The 19214-nt window shown below is 48.8% G+C and overlaps 13 non-coding genes across 13 annotated transcripts; all 13 read right to left on the bottom strand.

Annotated features, from left to right (window-relative positions):
• Positions 1-5520: 5520 nt before the first annotated feature.
• Positions 5521-5684, bottom strand: LOC140592808 (U1 spliceosomal RNA). Its single transcript, XR_011993261.1, has one exon. It is a non-coding gene; the product is annotated as a U1 spliceosomal RNA (small nuclear RNA).
• Positions 5685-6749: 1065 nt separating this feature from the next.
• On the bottom strand, positions 6750-6913 carry LOC140592807 (U1 spliceosomal RNA). Its single transcript, XR_011993260.1, has one exon. It is a non-coding gene; the product is annotated as a U1 spliceosomal RNA (small nuclear RNA).
• A 923-nt stretch (positions 6914-7836) lies between these two features.
• On the bottom strand, positions 7837-8000 carry LOC140592891 (U1 spliceosomal RNA). The gene has a single exon (XR_011993343.1). It is a non-coding gene; the product is annotated as a U1 spliceosomal RNA (small nuclear RNA).
• A 929-nt stretch (positions 8001-8929) lies between these two features.
• On the bottom strand, positions 8930-9093 carry LOC140592890 (U1 spliceosomal RNA). Its single transcript, XR_011993342.1, has one exon. It is a non-coding gene; the product is annotated as a U1 spliceosomal RNA (small nuclear RNA).
• Positions 9094-10022: 929 nt separating this feature from the next.
• LOC140592889 (U1 spliceosomal RNA) lies at positions 10023-10186 on the bottom strand. The gene has a single exon (XR_011993341.1). It is a non-coding gene; the product is annotated as a U1 spliceosomal RNA (small nuclear RNA).
• A 929-nt stretch (positions 10187-11115) lies between these two features.
• Positions 11116-11279, bottom strand: LOC140592887 (U1 spliceosomal RNA). Its single transcript, XR_011993339.1, has one exon. It is a non-coding gene; the product is annotated as a U1 spliceosomal RNA (small nuclear RNA).
• Positions 11280-12208: 929 nt separating this feature from the next.
• Positions 12209-12372, bottom strand: LOC140592914 (U1 spliceosomal RNA). Its single transcript, XR_011993366.1, has one exon. It is a non-coding gene; the product is annotated as a U1 spliceosomal RNA (small nuclear RNA).
• A 929-nt stretch (positions 12373-13301) lies between these two features.
• Positions 13302-13465, bottom strand: LOC140592913 (U1 spliceosomal RNA). The gene has a single exon (XR_011993365.1). It is a non-coding gene; the product is annotated as a U1 spliceosomal RNA (small nuclear RNA).
• Positions 13466-14530: 1065 nt separating this feature from the next.
• On the bottom strand, positions 14531-14694 carry LOC140592909 (U1 spliceosomal RNA). Its single transcript, XR_011993361.1, has one exon. It is a non-coding gene; the product is annotated as a U1 spliceosomal RNA (small nuclear RNA).
• Positions 14695-15623: 929 nt separating this feature from the next.
• LOC140592811 (U1 spliceosomal RNA) lies at positions 15624-15787 on the bottom strand. The gene has a single exon (XR_011993264.1). It is a non-coding gene; the product is annotated as a U1 spliceosomal RNA (small nuclear RNA).
• A 929-nt stretch (positions 15788-16716) lies between these two features.
• Positions 16717-16880, bottom strand: LOC140592899 (U1 spliceosomal RNA). Its single transcript, XR_011993351.1, has one exon. It is a non-coding gene; the product is annotated as a U1 spliceosomal RNA (small nuclear RNA).
• A 1065-nt stretch (positions 16881-17945) lies between these two features.
• On the bottom strand, positions 17946-18109 carry LOC140592888 (U1 spliceosomal RNA). Its single transcript, XR_011993340.1, has one exon. It is a non-coding gene; the product is annotated as a U1 spliceosomal RNA (small nuclear RNA).
• Positions 18110-19032: 923 nt separating this feature from the next.
• Positions 19033-19196, bottom strand: LOC140592877 (U1 spliceosomal RNA). Its single transcript, XR_011993329.1, has one exon. It is a non-coding gene; the product is annotated as a U1 spliceosomal RNA (small nuclear RNA).
• Between the last annotated feature and the right edge of the window lie 18 nt (positions 19197-19214).

Genomic DNA, 19214 nt, shown 5'->3' with positions numbered 1-19214 from the left:
ACAACACTCTTTTACCGTAGTGGGTTTTGGGTGATGCAGGATAGCTGAACGATGAGCTGGGGAGAGACCTGTCCCTGCGCTGGACAACACTCGACCTAAAAAGGACACCACTGTCCGCGCAACCTGCAGTTTATCTGTACTGACCTTGAACCCTTTTTCTGACAGTCGGAGCAATACTGACTGAGTAGCCTGTAGGGCCACCTCCGATGTTGGGGCAGCAATCAGGAGATCATTCACGTATTGGACGAGGGTGACACCGTCTGGGAGAGGACATCCCTGCAACGCCTGCTTTTAAGGCCTGATTAAAGATACCTGGAGAAAGGGCGAACCCTTGGGGCAGGCGAGTGTACCTCAGCTGACAACCTTTATAAGTGAAGGAGAATATGTCCCTACACTGCTCTGCCAGGGGCAGACAGAAAAAAACATTTGCCAAATCAATGCATGTGAACCATTTCTGTTGTGGGGTCAGATTAGTAAGGGCAACATTTGGGTTCGGGACTGGAACCGTGGAGGTCAGCAGGAGGTTGTTTATGGCACGCAGGTCATGGGCCATCCGATACTTCCCTGTTCCAGCTTTTTTCACTGGGAGGATAGGGGTGTTCCACAAAGACGTGGAAGGCTCCAACACCCCCGCCTGTAAAAGGCCGTCTATTGTCTCAGCTATCCCATCCTCTGCTACCTGCTTGTGTGGATACTGTCTAAGCCAGAGGGGGCCTTCCCCTGGCTGAAGTTGGAACTGCACTGGTGCACAAGATATTAGGCCCACATCTGTGGGGCTTGTGGACCACAAAGAGTCTGGTAAAGACGCCAAGAGGGCCGCTGCTTTTGGGTGGTCCATCTTTTCACGCCCAGGATCTCTAGCTATCTGCTCATGTTGCAAGAGGGCTGTGTCCTGTGCTGCGACCTGTATGCAATAAGTACTGCAGGAGGGTGAATAGGAGATCTGTGGGATCTGGGTCTGTACCCAGTCCTTGGTCTCTCTGGCCCGTTTAACCATCGGGCCCAAATCTTTGGGCTGGTGCTTTTGATGGAGGGCTACCGAGACATGTGGGACGGCTTCCTGTCCCATCATGTACCAGGGCAGCTGTTCTGGGGTCAGCAGTGTGGCCGAGGCTACTCCTTCGGGACCCACATATATATTCTCAGAGGCAACTTGCCACTGTTGGCCTTCTAGTTGCTCAGCAAACAGTTCCTCATACCATTCAGTATTTTCCCTATCATAGAAAAGGGTCACATGAGGCGGGTCAGGTGGGGGCACATAGGGCTCTAGGAGCGAGATCCAGGGCCGCCACGCTGAGTAGGCCGCCAGGATGCCAGTCAGGCTGGGCTCCAGTAGGCCCCAATAGATGTCTGCCAGGGCCTGACTCTGGATGGGCTGGACCAACCACTGTCCCGTCCCCATGGTCTGGGCGTCACAGCGCAGGCGAGTGCCTCCCGGCAGGGTAACCACCAGTCCATCTGCACTGCACAAAATTGAGGCCCCCAACTTGTCCAGCATGTCCCTGCCCTGGAGATTCACTGGAACTTATCCATGACCGTGAGGGAGAGCATGGGGTCTGCCTCCCCTGCCGCTCGTGGGCACCGTCACTGGGGAGAGGGAGACCAGTCCCACTCCCCCCCCCGTCCATCCCTGGGTAGTGTCCTGCTGGGGGAACCGCCTGTGGGTGTGGTGCCATCACCTGTGGGTTGGGTGCCTGCACTTGGACTCTAGGAGGTCCTCCCCTGCCGCGTACACTGCTAGGCGCGGGTGCTGGACAATCCCTTGCCCAGTGGTCTTCTGCCCCGCACCTGTAACAGGCACCTGACGGCGGTCCCCTTTGCGGGCCGCCCCTTCCCCAGCCCCGGCCCCTGTATCCCCGACCCCAACCGCCTCGGGCCCTTCCCCACTGTTGGCCCCACCCTCCCTGTTGGTAGGTGGGTGTCCCATTCCAGGGACCAGGTGGTTGATGTGGTGGTCCCTCTGGGGAGACCCCTGCCACCATCTGCTTTCCCTGCCCTGTCTTTTTATTTTCATTATCCTTTTTTCTTGCTTCACCCACCTGCAGCTTCAGCAGCTGCGACTGCAGTTCCTTAAGGTCGCCCTCTTCTTTCTGTGTTTCCTCTTTTGCCCTCTGCAAATGATGGACGACCTGTCTGTCCCACACATGAGAGTCTGCTCCTTGGAGATCTGGGTTGTCTAATATAGCCCCCTTCACTCCCGCTGGGACTCCCTCCATTACTGCCCGCCTGAACCATTCCCGCTGCGCCCCATCCTGCCCTCGATGGCACCCGGTGCAACGGGTCCAATCCTCTTTACACTTATCCAAATATTCTCTGGGGTGGAGCTTAGGATCCCATGTAAACTTTGGGATCGCTGCTCCGCTCGGGGCGGGGAATATCTCTCGCATGGCGTCACCCATGTCCATTATCACCCCTGTCAGACGCACACTATCTGCAAACGTAGTAACCCCTGCTCTGGCCTCTACATCCTGTAAAGCATGCTTAGTCATACATCGGGCTGCCACTGCCCGGAAGTCCCCCAGGGCCAACGTCAGACCCTGAGTGAGCTGATCCAACTTGTCCAGCCACTGTCCTCCCCCCTCTGCCGGGGGAGGGAGCTTATCTGCCAAAGCCTGCACATCCCCTATAGAGAAAGGTTTGTATCTTTCCCTACCGCCTCCTGCTCCTCGCAATAAGGGTGCGAGTAGCTTAGGCCTTTTGGAGCGCAGGCCGTATCCCTTTCCGGGCGGGCCCTGCACCTCCTTTTTGTACTCGAACTAAGTCCTGCTATCTGTGGCTCCCCTGAGTGCTCGCTGCCAAATTCCTCAAACAGCGGGTCCACCTCCGTCTCCTCACACGTCCCCAATATTTGTCCCACCACCTCTACTTTCTTTTCGCTTCTGTTCACTAAAGTTTAGCCCTCACCGTGGGGTGGTGGGTTTGAACAAGCCATTCTCCCCAAAATCCTCTGCTTGTTCCCTCAATATTCTGTTACAGAACGCTGGCTGGCCTAGTGCCCCTACACAGTCCTGTAATTCTGACCTGTCTTTTTTATCCCGACTATAGGACTCAGACTCGACGTCTGAGCCCCCCTCCGACTCTTCCTCCATTTCTTCAGACCGCGCGCAGGCTGTGACTTCCTCTTTCCCCTGCGCGCGGATGTGGAGGGTTCCTCCTGTGACATTAATCACTGGGCACATATGGGCTGTGGGGGGTGTCGGAAACACCCTCCGGCCTGCATATGCCGGAGGAGGATCCTCACCGCAAGTCTGGGTGTGTTTTTGCGGGAGAGGGTGACTTATCTCTGTGGAGGTGATCTGTCCCCTGCCATAATAGAGCCAACCTGGACCACTCCCACCTTTCCTTCTCATACTTTTCCCTACTTGCCCCTTTCACTGCGTCCTTCACCACCTGAATCTGCCATGCTAGAGGCTTCCACACTATATTATTAGGAGGTCCCCATCCTCCATCATCTAACTCTCGATCAAACTCGTGATCCATTGTGATTGGACCAGCTAGGTTAGTATTATTTTATTATTATTCTTAGTAGTTATTTATTATGGTATATTATTTTTTATATTTATTTACTTTCTTTCCTATCTATTATTTTATTTATTTTTATTATCATTATATTTTTCCTTTTAGTATTTTCACCTAGGAGCGCTTTTGCCTCTGGGTGTGGATTCACCCAACCACACTTAGTGCACCTTTTTATTGTAGTGGAATGTCCTACTATTAAACACCACCAATACATGAAACAACAATTTCACACACACTGAGCCTGCATTCACACATAGCTTACTGCCGTGTCTCCCCCTGAATAGGGCGCACCTCACAAGCTCAATCCCTTCCAAATCAGCTAGGAGCGAGTGATAAGCACCCAAGACAGGAACAGCCCACAGCGTTGCTCACTCACAAATCAGCACAACAGCGCAAATAGCTTTAATTCATCCTTCTCATTCTCTCACATATTTTTTAGAGGAAGGACCTTTTCCCTCTTGCCAATCTTGGGTTCGGGGGGTCCCTAATTCCCCGGGTTTCACACCCAGCTTCCCTATCGCTCGTCAACAATTAGGGTGGGTCGCCACACCTAGGACACGCGGGGGTCCCTGACCCTCCGCTCCTTAAGGTCCTATTCTCCGGCAGGGTTCCAAACCCTCCGTTCCTTATTCTCCGGCAGGGTTCCAAACCCTCCGTTCCTTATTCTCCGGCAGGGTTCCAAACCCTCCGTTCCTTATTCTCCGGCAGGGTTCCAAACCCTCCGTTCCTTAAAATCCTTTTTTACGGCAGGGTTCCAAACCCTCCGTTCCTTAATATCCTACTTTCTCACACACTCTCTCGCTGCATACTTTCCCAAAGCACAATGCATACACAACAGACGCAGTACATAAACCCCATATACACCTGGTACCCGCAGCCCCCTCTTTGTGCTAATTTACAGACGGGCCACTGGACACTTCAAACTGCTCAATTTGAAATTTCCAATATGCAGATTTTGATATAACAGGCTCTGCTTACCTCTTCTAGTCGGCGCCTCGCAGTTCTCTGTGTCCAAGTGGGCAGCGTCACACTTAGCCGAATCTTACGAATCTCCTGCTCATCCCGGACGAGCCCCCAAATTGTTGGAGTCTGAGCTCCGCCGGGTCCGTTGATGAGAAGAGATTCACTGCACAGTCGAGGAGTAGTTGCAAGTCACCAGTTTATTCTCTGACAGATTGCAATCCGGGAGCAACCATCTGACATACATTCAGCATGTACAGGAAGAAGCTCAATCCATAAGTATCGGGTCTGTCCCTTTATAGGCCTTCTGGGGTGTCGCCCCCCCGTCTCGGTAATTTTCCCTTCGCCTGACTACAACACATCTTGACATTTGCTCTAGTTAGCCAGTGAGTACATGTTCCTAATTAATCAGTAAGTACGTGTTTCCTTCTTTTGTTAAGCATAAGTAAAAAATAAGTATCCGTTCTATGGTGGGTTCCTGTTTTCCTCGTGTCTCGGGCCAGGTCGTCCTGACCTGCTGGCGTACCGTCAGTTCCCAATTTCTCCAAACTGGGTGGGGTGAGATCACCCCGTCCTACCGGGCTAGTATCAGTTCCCAAATCTGATGTCTACATTATGTTAGACATATTATTAGAATTAGTAAGTAAATTATGATATGATTAACCCCTCACTGCTCTGAATACAGCAAATGCTTTTTTGAAGCAAAGAGGAACGAGACTCTTTACCCTTTAATAAGAACCTGCGAGCCACAACATGCTTACATTTTCCTCTCATCACCTGCTCATCCAACAAACATACTGCGTTCAGTAAGAAAGGCACCTGGAGATACATGCAGTTTCATCAGTCATGGTGCTCAGCCTACCACAGGCATGCTCCGATTAAATTCACCCTGAGAACCACATGCAAAAAAACTTAGCAGAAGCAACAGACTGCTCATACGTCTTTCGCTCTCTTGTTTGTCTTTGTCAGACGTGACCTTCTTGCGTTTTGCTAAGAAACGCCACAGAAAAGAAGTTCTCTCTCGTTACGTACCTCAAAAATCAGGGGAGAGCGCGAACGCAGTCCCCCACTACCAGAAATTATGCAGTCGAGATTCCCACATTTGGGGAATTCGCAGGAGTCAGCACAGCCGCAGTGCAATGGCTAGGCCTCACCCTGGGTGAACCACCTTCGTGATCATGGTATCTCCCCTGCCAGGTAAGTATGAGTTGAGCGAAGGCCATGTGACCCTGTTGTGCTACTCACCTGCCTACTCTGGGTCGCAGTGGGAAGGTAAAGCGTTGACTCCCATAATCCTCTGCGCATTCATTCTCTGTATGCGAGTGATACAGTTCAATGATTCTTTTTCCTTCCAAACACTTGCAATGACTTTTCCATGGTAACCTTTAGTTTCGTCTCTGCGTTTCTTTGGTTTCACTTTCTGCCGAGGTCAGGAATTTTCTAAAGACACATTTGGGAAAATGCACTCTCCCGCACTGTTTTCTCTGCGTTCTCACAGCCTCGACAGATGTACGGCCGTCTCGCCGACCGTATCTGGCGGCTTGACATCTGAATTGCATGATGAAATGTTCCACAGAAGAGACCAGCTGAGTACCCATTGCTCTGTCATGCTTAATATGAGAAGGAGCAAGAGCTCTAATCTGGGCTGAGGATAGAAGAAAAGTTGCAAGGGACTAAGACTTTAGACTTTCAACTGGATTATATGGCTCTGGCTCAGGTAAGACTGCTCTCACAGCTCAGCCTACCCTACCAGCAGTCTGCTCTGAATACAGCAAATGCTTTTTTGAAGCAAAGAGGAACGAGACTCTTTACCCTTTAATAAGAACCTGCGAGCCACAGCATGCTTACATTTTCCTCTCATCACCTGCTCATCCAACAAACATACTGCGTTCAGTAAGAAAGGCACCTGGAGATACATGCAGTTTCATCAGTCATGGTGCTCAGCCTACCACAGGCATGCTCAGATTAAATTCACCCTGAGAACCACGTGCAAAAAAACTTAGCAGAAGCAACAGACTGCTCACGTCTTTCGCTCTCTTGTTTGTCTTTGTCAGACGTGACCTTCTTGCGTTTTGCTAAAAAACGCCACAGAGAGAAAATGCTCAGATTAAAATCACCCTGAGAACCACGTGCAAAAAAACTTAGCAGAAGCAACAGACTGCTCATACGTCTTTCGCTCTCTTGTTTGTCTTTGTCAGACGTGACCTTCTTGCGTTTTGCTAAGAAACGCCACAGAAAAGAAGTTCTCTCTCGTTACATACCTCAAAAATCAGGGGAGAGCGCGAACGCAGTCCCCCACTACCAGAAATTATGCAGTCGAGATTCCCACATTTGGGGAATTCGCAGGAGTCAGCACAGCCGCAGTGCAATGGCTAGGCCTCACCCTGGGTGAACCACCTTCGTGATCATGGTATCTCCCCTGCCAGGTAAGTATGAGTTGAGCGAAGGCCATGTGACCCTGTTGTGCTACTCACCTGCCTACTCTGGGTCGCAGTGGGAAGGTAAAGCGTTGACTCCCATAATCCTCTGCGCATTCATTCTCTGTATGCGAGTGATACAGTTCAATGATTCTTTTTCCTTACAAACACTTGCAATGACTTTTCCGTGGTAACCTTTAGTTTCGTCTCTGCGTTTCTTTGGTTTCACTTTCTGCCGAAGTCAGGAATTTTCTAAAGACACATTTGGGAAAATGCACTCTCCCGCACTGTTTTCTCTGCGTTCTCACAGCCTCGACAGATGTACGGCCGTCTCGCCGACCGTATCTGGTGGCTTGACGTCTGAAATGCATGATGAAATGTTCCACAGAAGAGACCAGCTGAGTACCCATTGCTCTGTCATGCTTAATATGAGAAGGAGCAAGAGCTCTAATCTGGGCTGAGGATAGAAGAAAAGTTGCAAGAGACTAAGACTTTAGACTTTCAACTGGATTATATGGCTCTGGCTCAGGTAAGACTGCTCTCACAGCTCAGCCTACCCTACCAGCAGTCTGCTCTGAATACAGCAAATGCTTTTTTGAAGCAAAGAGGAACGAGACTCTTTACCCTTTAATAAGAACCTGCGAGCCACAACATGCTTACATTTTCCTCTCATCACCTGCTCATCCAACAAACATACTGCGTTCAGTAAGAAAGGCACCTGGAGATACATGCAGTTTCATCAGTCATGGTGCTCAGCCTACCACAGGCATGCTCCGATTAAATTCACCCTGAGAACCACATGCAAAAAAACTTAGCAGAAGCAACAGACTGCTCATACGTCTTTCGCTCTCTTGTTTGTCTTTGTCAGACGTGACCTTCTTGCGTTTTGCTAAGAAACGCCACAGAAAAGAAGTTCTCTCTCGTTACGTACCTCAAAAATCAGGGGAGAGCGCGAACGCAGTCCCCCACTACCAGAAATTATGCAGTCGAGATTCCCACATTTGGGGAATTCGCAGGAGTCAGCACAGCCGCAGTGCAATGGCTGGGCCTCACCCTGGGTGAACCACCTTCGTGATCATGGTATCGCTCCTGCCAGGTAAGTATGAGCTGAGCGAAGGCCATGTGACCCTATTGTCCTACTCACCTGCCTACTCTGGGTCGCAGTGGAAAGGTAAAGCGTTGACTCCCATAATCCTCTGCGCAGACATTCTCTGTATGCGAGTGATACAGTTCAATGATTCTTTTTCCTTCCAAACACTTGCAATGACTTTTCCGTGGTAACCTTTAGTTTCGTCTCTGCGTTTCTTTGGTTTCACCTTCTGCCGAGGTCAGGAATTTTCTAAAGACACATTTGGGAAAATGCACTCTCCCGCACTGTTTTCTCTGCGTTCTCACAGCCTCGACAGATGTACGGCCGTCTCGCCGACCGTATCTGGCGGCTTGACGTCTGAAATGCATGATGAAATGTTCCACAGAAGAGACCAGCTGAGTACCCATTGCTCTGTCATGCTTAATATGAGAAGGAGCAAGAGCTCTAATCTGGGCTGAGCCTGAGGATAGAAGAAAAGTTGCAAGAGACTAAGACTTTAGACTTTCAACTGGATTATATGGCTCTGGCTCAGGTAAGACTGCTCTCACAGCTCAGCCTACCCTACCAGCAGTCTGCTCTGAATACAGCAAATGCTTTTTTGAAGCAAAGAGGAACGAGACTCTTTACCCTTTAATAAGAACCTGCGAGCCACAGCATGCTTACATTTTCCTCTCATCACCTGCTCATCCAACAAACATACTGCGTTCAGTAAGAAAGGCACCTGGAGATACATGCAGTTTCATCAGTCATGGTGCTCAGCCTACCACAGGCATGCTCCGATTAAATTCACCCTGAGAACCACGTGCAAAAAAACTTAGCAGAAGCAACAGACTGCTCATACGTCTTTCGCTCTCTTGTTTGTCTTTGTCAGACGTGACCTTCTTGCGTTTTGCTAAGAAACGCCACAGAAAAGAAGTTCTCTCTCGTTACGTACCTCAAAAACCAGGGGAGAGCGCGAACGCAGTCCCCCACTACCAGAAATTATGCAGTCGAGATTCCCACATTTGGGGAATTCGCAGGAGTCAGCACAGCCGCAGTGCAATGGCTGGGCCTCACCCTGGGTGAACCACCTTCGTGATCATGGTATCGCTCCTGCCAGGTAAGTATGAGCTGAGCGAAGGCCATGTGACCCTATTGTCCTACTCACCTGCCTACTCTGGGTCGCAGTGGAAAAGTAAAGCGTTGACTCCCATAATCCTCTGCGCAGACATTCTCTGTATGCGAGTGATACAGTTCAATGATTCTTTTTCCTTCCAAACACTTGCAATGACTTTTCCGTGGTAACCTTTAGTTTCGTCTCTGCGTTTCTTTGGTTTCACCTTCTGCCGAGGTCAGGAATTTTCTAAAGACACATTTGGGAAAATGCACTCTCCCGCACTGTTTTCTCTGCGTTCTCACAGCCTCGACAGATGTACGGCCGTCTCGCCGACCGTATCTGGCGGCTTGACGTCTGAAATGCATGATGAAATGTTCCACAGAAGAGACCAGCTGAGTACCCATTGCTCTGTCATGCTTAATATGAGAAGGAGCAAGAGCTCTAATCTGGGCTGAGCCTGAGGATAGAAGAAAAGTTGCAAGAGACTAAGACTTTAGACTTTCAACTGGATTATATGGCTCTGGCTCAGGTAAGACTGCTCTCACAGCTCAGCCTACCCTACCAGCAGTCTGCTCTGAATACAGCAAATGCTTTTTTGAAGCAAAGAGGAACGAGACTCTTTACCCTTTAATAAGAACCTGCGAGCCACAGCATGCTTACATTTTCCTCTCATCACCTGCTCATCCAACAAACATACTGCGTTCAGTAAGAAAGGCACCTGGAGATACATGCAGTTTCATCAGTCATGGTGCTCAGCCAACCACAGGCATGCTCCGATTAAATTCACCCTGAGAACCACGTGCAAAAAAACTTAGCAGAAGCAACAGACTGCTCATACGTCTTTCGCTCTCTTGTTTGTCTTTGTCAGACGTGACCTTCTTGCGTTTTGCTAAGAAACGCCACAGAAAAGAAGTTCTCTCTCATTACGTACCTCAAAAATCAGGGGAGAGCGCGAACGCAGTCCCCCACTACCAGAAATTATGCAGTCGAGATTCCCACATTTGGGGAATTCGCAGGAGTCAGCACAGCCGCAGTGCAATGGCTGGGCCTCACCCTGGGTGAACCACCTTCGTGATCATGGTATCGCTCCTGCCAGGTAAGTATGAGCTGAGCGAAGGCCATGTGACCCTATTGTCCTACTCACCTGCCTACTCTGGGTCGCAGTGGAAAGGTAAAGCGTTGACTCCCATAATCCTCTGCGCAGACATTCTCTGTATGCGAGTGATACAGTTCAATGATTCTTTTTCCTTCCAAACACTTGCAATGACTTTTCCGTGGTAACCTTTAGTTTCGTCTCTGCGTTTCTTTGGTTTCACCTTCTGCCGAGGTCAGGAATTTTCTAAAGACACATTTGGGAAAATGCACTCTCCCGCACTGTTTTCTCTGCGTTCTCACAGCCTCGACAGATGTACGGCCGTCTCGCCGACCGTATCTGGCGGCTTGACGTCTGAAATGCATGATGAAATGTTCCACAGAAGAGACCAGCTGAGTACCCATTGCTCTGTCATGCTTAATATGAGAAGGAGCAAGAGCTCTAATCTGGGCTGAGCCTGAGGATAGAAGAAAAGTTGCAAGAGACTAAGACTTTAGACTTTCAACTGGATTATATGGCTCTGGCTCAGGTAAGACTGCTCTCACAGCTCAGCCTACCCTACCAGCAGTCTGCTCTGAATACAGCAAATGCTTTTTTGAAGCAAAGAGGAACGAGACTCTTTACCCTTTAATAAGAACCTGCGAGCCACAGCATGCTTACATTTTCCTCTCATCACCTGCTCATCCAACAAACATACTGCGTTCAGTAAGAAAGGCACCTGGAGATACATGCAGTTTCATCAGTCATGGTGCTCAGCCTACCACAGGCATGCTCAGATTAAATTCACCCTGAGAACCACATGCAAAAAAACTTAGCAGAAGCAACAGACTGCTCATACGTCTTTCGCTCTCTTGTTTGTCTTTGTCAGACGTGACCTTCTTGCGTTTTGCTAAGAAACGCCACAGAAAAGAAGTTCTCGCTCGTTACGTACCTCAAAAATCAGGGGAGAGCGCGAACGCAGTCCCCCACTACCAGAAATTATGCAGTCGAGATTCCCACATTTGGGGAATTCGCAGGAGTCAGCACAGCCGCAGTGCAATGGCTGGGCCTCACCCTGGGTGAACCACCTTCGTGATCATGGTATCGCTCCTGCCAGGTAAGTATGAGTTGAGCGAAGGCCATGTGACCCTGTTGTCCTACTCACCTGCCTACTCTGGGTCGCAGTGGGAAGGTAAAGCATCGACTCCCATAATCCTCTGCGCAGACATTCTCTGTATGCGAGTGATACAGTTCAATGATTCTTTTTCCTTCCAAACACTTGCAATGACTTTTCCATGGTAACCTTTAGTTTCGTCTCTGCGTTTCTTTGGTTTCACCTTCTGCCGAGGTCAGGAATTTTCTAAAGACACATTTGGGAAAATGCACTCTCCCGCACTGTTTTCTCTGCGTTCTCACAGCCTCGACAGATGTACGGCCGTCTCGCCGACCGTATCTGGCGGCTTGACGTCTGAAATGCATGATGAAATGTTCCACAGAAGAGACCAGCTGAGTACCCATTGCTCTGTCATGCTTAATATGAGAAGGAGCAAGAGCTCTAATCTGGGCTGAGCCTGAGGATAGAAGAAAAGTTGCAAGAGACTAAGACTTTAGACTTTCAACTGGATTATATGGCTCTGGCTCAGGTAAGACTGCTCTCACAGCTCAGCCTACCCTACCAGCAGTCTGCTCTGAATACAGCAAATGCTTTTTTGAAGCAAAGAGGAACGAGACTCTTTACCCTTTAATAAGAACCTGCGAGCCACAGCATGCTTACATTTTCCTCTCATCACCTGCTCATCCAACAAACATACTGCGTTCAGTAAGAAAGGCACCTGGAGATACATGCAGTTTCATCAGTCATGGTGCTCAGCCTACCACAGGCATGCTCAGATTAAATTCACCCTGAGAACCACATGCAAAAAAACTTAGCAGAAGCAACAGACTGCTCATACGTCTTTCGCTCTCTTGTTTGTCTTTGTCAGACGTGACCTTCTTGCGTTTTGCTAAGAAACGCCACAGAAAAGAAGTTCTCTCTCGTTACGTACCTCAAAAATCAGGGGAGAGCGCGAACGCAGTCCCCCACTACCAGAAATTATGCAGTCGAGATTCCCACATTTGGGGAATTCGCAGGAGTCAGCACAGCCGCAGTGCAATGGCTGGGCCTCACCCTGGGTGAACCACCTTCGTGATCATGGTATCTCCCCTGCCAGGTAAGTATGAGTTGAGCGAAGGCCATGTGACCCTGTTGTCCTACTCACCTGCCTACTCTGGGTCGCAGTGGGAAGGTAAAGCATCGACTCCCATAATCCTCTGCGCAGACATTCTCTGTATGCGAGTGATACAGTTCAATGATTCTTTTTCCTTCCAAACACTTGCAATGACTTTTCCATGGTAACCTTTAGTTTCGTCTCTGCGTTTCTTTGGTTTCACCTTCTGCCGAGGTCAGGAATTTTCTAAAGACACATTTGGGAAAATGCACTCTCCCGCACTGTTTTCTCTGCGTTCTCACAGCCTCGACAGATGTACGGCCGTCTCGCCGACCGTATCTGGCGGCTTGACGTCTGAAATGCATGATGAAATGTTCCACAGAAGAGACCAGCTGAGTACCCATTGCTCTGTCATGCTTAATATGAGAAGGAGCAAGAGCTCTAATCTGGGCTGAGCCTGAGGATAGAAGAAAAGTTGCAAGAGACTAAGACTTTAGACTTTCAACTGGATTATATGGCTCTGGCTCAGGTAAGACTGCTCTCACAGCTCAGCCTACCCTACCAGCAGTCTGCTCTGAATACAGCAAATGCTTTTTTGAAGCAAAGAGGAACGAGACTCTTTACCCTTTAATAAGAACCTGCGAGCCACAGCATGCTTACATTTTCCTCTCATCACCTGCTCATCCAACAAACATACTGCGTTCAGTAAGAAAGGCACCTGGAGATACATGCAGTTTCATCAGTCATGGTGCTCAGCCTACCACAGGCATGCTCAGATTAAATTCACCCTGAGAACCACATGCAAAAAAACTTAGCAGAAGCAACAGACTGCTCATACGTCTTTCGCTCTCTTGTTTGTCTTTGTCAGACGTGACCTTCTTGCGTTTTGCTAAGAAACGCCACAGAAAAGAAGTTCTCTCTCATTACGTACCTCAAAAATCAGGGGAGAGCGCGAACGCAGTCCCCCACTACCAGAAATTATGCAGTCGAGATTCCCACATTTGGGGAATTCGCAGGAGTCAGCACAGCCGCAGTGCAATGGCTGGGCCTCACCCTGGGTGAACCACCTTCGTGATCATGGTATCTCCCCTGCCAGGTAAGTATGAGTTGAGCGAAGGCCATGTGACCCTGTTGTCCTACTCACCTGCCTACTCTGGGTCGCAGTGGGAAGGTAAAGCATCGACTCCCATAATCCTCTGCGCAGACATTCTCTGTATGCGAGTGATACAGTTCAATGATTCTTTTTCCTTCCAAACACTTGCAATGACTTTTCCGTGGTAACCTTTAGTTTCGTCTCTGCGTTTCTTTGGTTTCATTTTCTGCCGAGGTCAGGAATTTTCTAAAGACACATTTGGGAAAATGCACTCTCCCGCACTGTTTTCTCTGCGTTCTCACAGCCTCGACAGATGTACGGCCGTCTCGCCGACCGTATCTGGCGGCTTGACGTCTGAATTGCATGATGAAATGTTCCACAGAAGAGACCAGCTGAGTACCCATTGCTCTGTCATGCTTAATATGAGAAGGAGCAAGAGCTCTAATCTGGGCTGAGGATAGAAGAAAAGTTGCAAGGGACTAAGACTTTAGACTTTCAACTGGATTATATGGCTCTGGCTCAGGTAAGACTGCTCTCACAGCTCAGCCTACCCTACCAGCAGTCTGCTCTGAATACAGCAAATGCTTTTTTGAAGCAAAGAGGAACGAGACTCTTTACCCTTTAATAAGAACCTGCGAGCCACAGCATGCTTACATTTTCCTCTCATCACCTGCTCATCCAACAAACATACTGCGTTCAGTAAGAAAGGCACCTGGAGATACATGCAGTTTCATCAGTCATGGTGCTCAGCCTACCACAGGCATGCTCAGATTAAATTCACCCTGAGAACCACGTGCAAAAAAACTTAGCAGAAGCAACAGACTGCTCACGTCTTTCGCTCTCTTGTTTGTCTTTGTCAGACGTGACCTTCTTGCGTTTTGCTAAAAAACGCCACAGAGAGAAAATGCTCAGATTAAAATCACCCTGAGAACCACGTGCAAAAAAACTTAGCAGAAGCAACAGACTGCTCATACGTCTTTCGCTCTCTTGTTTGTCTTTGTCAGACGTGACCTTCTTGCGTTTTGCTAAGAAACGCCACAGAAAAGAAGTTCTCTCTCGTTACATACCTCAAAAATCAGGGGAGAGCGCGAACGCAGTCCCCCACTACCAGAAATTATGCAGTCGAGATTCCCACATTTGGGGAATTCGCAGGAGTCAGCACAGCCGCAGTGCAATGGCTGGGCCTCACCCTGGGTGAACCACCTTCGTGATCATGGTATCTCCCCTGCCAGGTAAGTATGAGTTGAGCGAAGGCCATGTGACCCTGTTGTGCTACTCACCTGCCTACTCTGGGTCGCAGTGGGAAGGTAAAGCGTTGACTCCCATAATCCTCTGCGCATTCATTCTCTGTATGCGAGTGATACAGTTCAATGATTCTTTTTCCTTCCAAACACTTGCAATGACTTTTCCATGGTAACCTTTAGTTTCGTCTCTGCGTTTCTTTGGTTTCACCTTCTGCCGAGGTCAGGAATTTTCTAAAGACACATTTGGGAAAATGCACTCTCCCGCACTGTTTTCTCTGCGTTCTCACAGCCTCGACAGATGTACGGCCGTCTCGCCGACCGTATCTGGCGGCTTGACGTCTGAAATGCATGATGAAATGTTCCACAGAAGAGACCAGCTGAGTACCCATTGCTCTGTCATGCTTAATATGAGAAGGAGCAAGAGCTCTAATCTGGGCTGAGCCTGAGGATAGAAGAAAAGTTGCAAGAGACTAAGACTTTAGACTTTCAACTGGATTATATGGCTCTGGCTCAGGTAAGACTGCTCTCACAGCTCAGCCTACCCTACCAGCAGTCTGCTCTGAATACAGCAAATGCTTTTTTGAAGCAAAGAGGAACGAGACTCTTTACCCTTTAATAAGAACCTGCGAGCCACAGCATGCTTACATTTTCCTCTCATCACCTGCTCATCCAACAAACATACTGCGTTCAGTAAGAAAGGCACCTGGAGATACATGCAGTTTCATCAGTCATGGTGCTCAGCCTACCACAGGCATGCTCAGATTAAATTCACCCTGAGAACCACATGCAAAAAAACTTAGCAGAAGCAACAGACTGCTCATACGTCTTTCGCTCTCTTGTTTGTCTTTGTCAGACGTGACCTTCTTGCGTTTTGCTAAGAAACGCCACAGAAAAGAAGTTCTCTCTCGTTACGTACCTCAAAAATCAGGGGAGAGCGCGAACGCAGTCCCCCACTACCAGAAATTATGCAGTCGAGATTCCCACATTTGGGGAATTCGCAGGAGTCAGCACAACCGCAGTGCAATGGCTGGGCCTCACCCTGGGTGAACCACCTTCGTGATCATGGTATCTCCCCTGCCAGGTAAGTATGAGTTGAGCGAAGGCCATGTGACCCTGTTGTCCTACTCACCTGCCTACTCTGGGTCGCAGTGGGAAGGTAAAGCATCGACTCCCATAATCCTCTGCGCAGACATTCTCTGTATGCGAGTGATACAGTTCAATGATTCTTTTTCCTTCCAAACACTTGCAATGACTTTTCCATGGTAACCTTTAGTTTCGTCTCTGCGTTTCTTTGGTTTCACCTTCTGCCGAGGTCAGGAATTTTCTAAAGACACATTTGGGAAAATGCACTCTCCCGCACTGTTTTCTCTGCGTTCTCACAGCCTCGACAGATGTACGGCCGTCTCGCCGACCGTATCTGGCGGCTTGACGTCTGAAATGCATGATGAAATGTTCCACAGAAGAGACCAGCTGAGTACCCATTGCTCTGTCATGCTTAATATGAGAAGGAGCAAGAGCTCTAATCTGGGCTGAGCCTGAGGATAGAAGAAAAGTTGCAAGAGACTAAGACTTTAGACTTTCAACTGGATTATATGGCTCTGGCTCAGGTAAGACTGCTCTCACAGCTCAGCCTACCCTACCAGCAGTCTGCTCTGAATACAGCAAATGCTTTTTTGAAGCAAAGAGGAACGAGACTCTTTACCCTTTAATAAGAACCTGCGAGCCACAGCATGCTTACATTTTCCTCTCATCACCTGCTCATCCAACAAACATACTGCGTTCAGTAAGAAAGGCACCTGGAGATACATGCAGTTTCATCAGTCATGGTGCTCAGCCTACCACAGGCATGCTCAGATTAAATTCACCCTGAGAACCACATGCAAAAAAACTTAGCAGAAGCAACAGACTGCTCATACGTCTTTCGCTCTCTTGTTTGTCTTTGTCAGACGTGACCTTCTTGCGTTTTGCTAAGAAACGCCACAGAAAAGAAGTTCTCTCTCGTTACGTACCTCAAAAATCAGGGGAGAGCGCGAACGCAGTCCCCCACTACCAGAAATTATGCAGTCGAGATTCCCACATTTGGGGAATTCGCAGGAGTCAGCACAGCCGCAGTGCAATGGCTGGGCCTCACCCTGGGTGAACCACCTTCGTGATCATGGTATCTCCCCTGCCAGGTAAGTATGAGTTGAGCGAAGGCCATGTGACCCTGTTGTCCTACTCACCTGCCTACTCTGGGTCGCAGTGGGAAGGTAAAGCATCGACTCCCATAATCCTCTGCGCAGACATTCTCTGTATGCGAGTGATACAGTTCAATGATTCTTTTTCCTTCCAAACACTTGCAATGACTTTTCCGTGGTAACCTTTAGTTTCGTCTCTGCGTTTCTTTGGTTTCATTTTCTGCCGAGGTCAGGAATTTTCTAAAGACACATTTGGGAAAATGCACTCTCCCGCACTGTTTTCTCTGCGTTCTCACAGCCTCGACAGATGTACGGCCGTCTCGCCGACCGTATCTGGCGGCTTGACGTCTGAATTGCATGATGAAATGTTCCACAGAAGAGACCAGCTGAGTACCCATTGCTCTGTCATGCTTAATATGAGAAGGAGCAAGAGCTCTAATCTGGGCTGAGGATAGAAGAAAAGTTGCAAGGGACTAAGACTTTAGACTTTCAACTGGATTATATGGCTCTGGCTCAGGTAAGACTGCTCTCACAGCTCAGCCTACCCTACCAGCAGTCTGCTCTGAATACAGCAAATGCTTTTTTGAAGCAAAGAGGAACGAGACTCTTTACCCTTTAATAAGAACCTGCGAGCCACAGCATGCTTACATTTTCCTCTCATCACCTGCTCATCCAACAAACATACTGCGTTCAGTAAGAAAGGCACCTGGAGATACATGCAGTTTCATCAGTCATGGTGCTCAGCCTACCACAGGCATGCTCAGATTAAATTCACCCTGAGAACCACGTGCAAAAAAACATAGCAGAAGCAACAGACTGCTCACGTCTTTCGCTCTCTTGTTTGTCTTTGTCAGACGTGACCTTCTTGCGTTTTGCTAAAAAACGCCACAGAGAGAAAATGCTCAGATTAAAATCACCCTGAGAACCACGTGCAAAAAAACTTAGCAGAAGCAACAGACTGCTCATACGTCTTTCGCTCTCTTGTTTGTCTTTGTCAGACGTGACCTTCTTGCGTTTTGCTAAGAAACGCCACAGAAAAGAAGTTCTCTCTCGTTACATACCTCAATAATCAGGGGAGAGCGCGAACGCAGTCCCCCACTACCAGAAATTATGCAGTCGAGATTCCCACATTTGGGGAATTCGCAGGAGTCAGCACAGCCGCAGTGCAATGGCTGGGCCTCACCCTGGGTGAACCACCTTCGTGATCATGGTATCTCCCCTGCCAGGTAAGTATGAGTTGAGCGAAGGCCATGTGACCCTGTTGTGCTACTCACCTGCCTACTCTGGGTCGCAGTGGGAAGGTAAAGCGTTGACTCCCATAATCCTCTGCGCATTCATTCTCTGTATGCGAGTGATACAGTTCAATGATTCTTTTTCCTTACAAACACTTGCAATGACTTTTCCGTGGTAACCTTTAGTTTCGTCTCTGCGTTTCTTTGGTTTCACTTTCTGCCGAAGTCAGGAATTTTCTAAAGACACATTTGGGAAAATGCACTCTCCCGCACTGTTTTCTCTGCGTTCTCACAGCCTCGACAGATGTACGGCCGTCTCGCCGACCGTATCTGGTGGCTTGACGTCTGAAATGCATGATGAAATGTTCCACAGAAGAGACCAGCTGAGTACCCATTGCTCTGTCATGCTTAATATGAGAAGGAGCAAGAGCTCTAATCTGGGCTGAGGATAGAAGAAAAGTTGCAAGAGACTAAGACTTTAGACTTTCAACTGGATTATATGGCTCTGGCTCAGGTAAGACTGCTCTCACAGCTCAGCCTACCCTACCAGCAGTCTGCTCTGAATACAGCAAATGCTTTTTTGAAGCAAAGAGGAACGAGACTCTTTACCCTTTAATAAGAACCTGCGAGCCACAACATGCTTACATTTTCCTCTCATCACCTGCTCATCCAACAAACATACTGCATTCAGTAAGAAAGGCACCTGGAGATACATGCAGTTTCATCAGTCATGGTGCTCAGCCTACCACAGGCATGCTCCGATTAAATTCACCCTGAGAACCACATGCAAAAAAACTTAGCAGAAGCAACAGACTGCTCATACGTCTTTCGCTCTCTTGTTTGTCTTTGTCAGACGTGACCTTCTTGCGTTTTGCTAAGAAACGCCACAGAAAAGAAGTTCTCTCTCGTTACGTACCTCAAAAATCAGGGGAGAGCGCGAACGCAGTCCCCCACTACCAGAAATTATGCAGTCGAGATTCCCACATTTGGGGAATTCGCAGGAGTCAGCACAGCCGCAGTGCAATGGCTGGGCCTCACCCTGGGTGAACCACCTTCGTGATCATGGTATCTCCCCTGCCAGGTAAGTATGAGTTGAGCGAAGGCCAT

The sequence above is a fragment of the Paramormyrops kingsleyae genome, chromosome 9 (genome assembly GCF_048594095.1).
Source record: "Paramormyrops kingsleyae isolate MSU_618 chromosome 9, PKINGS_0.4, whole genome shotgun sequence".
NCBI classification, from domain to species: domain Eukaryota; kingdom Metazoa; phylum Chordata; class Actinopteri; order Osteoglossiformes; family Mormyridae; genus Paramormyrops; species Paramormyrops kingsleyae.
The sequence above is the reverse complement of the archived record's forward strand: the minus strand, read 5'-3'. Positions and strand labels throughout refer to the sequence as shown.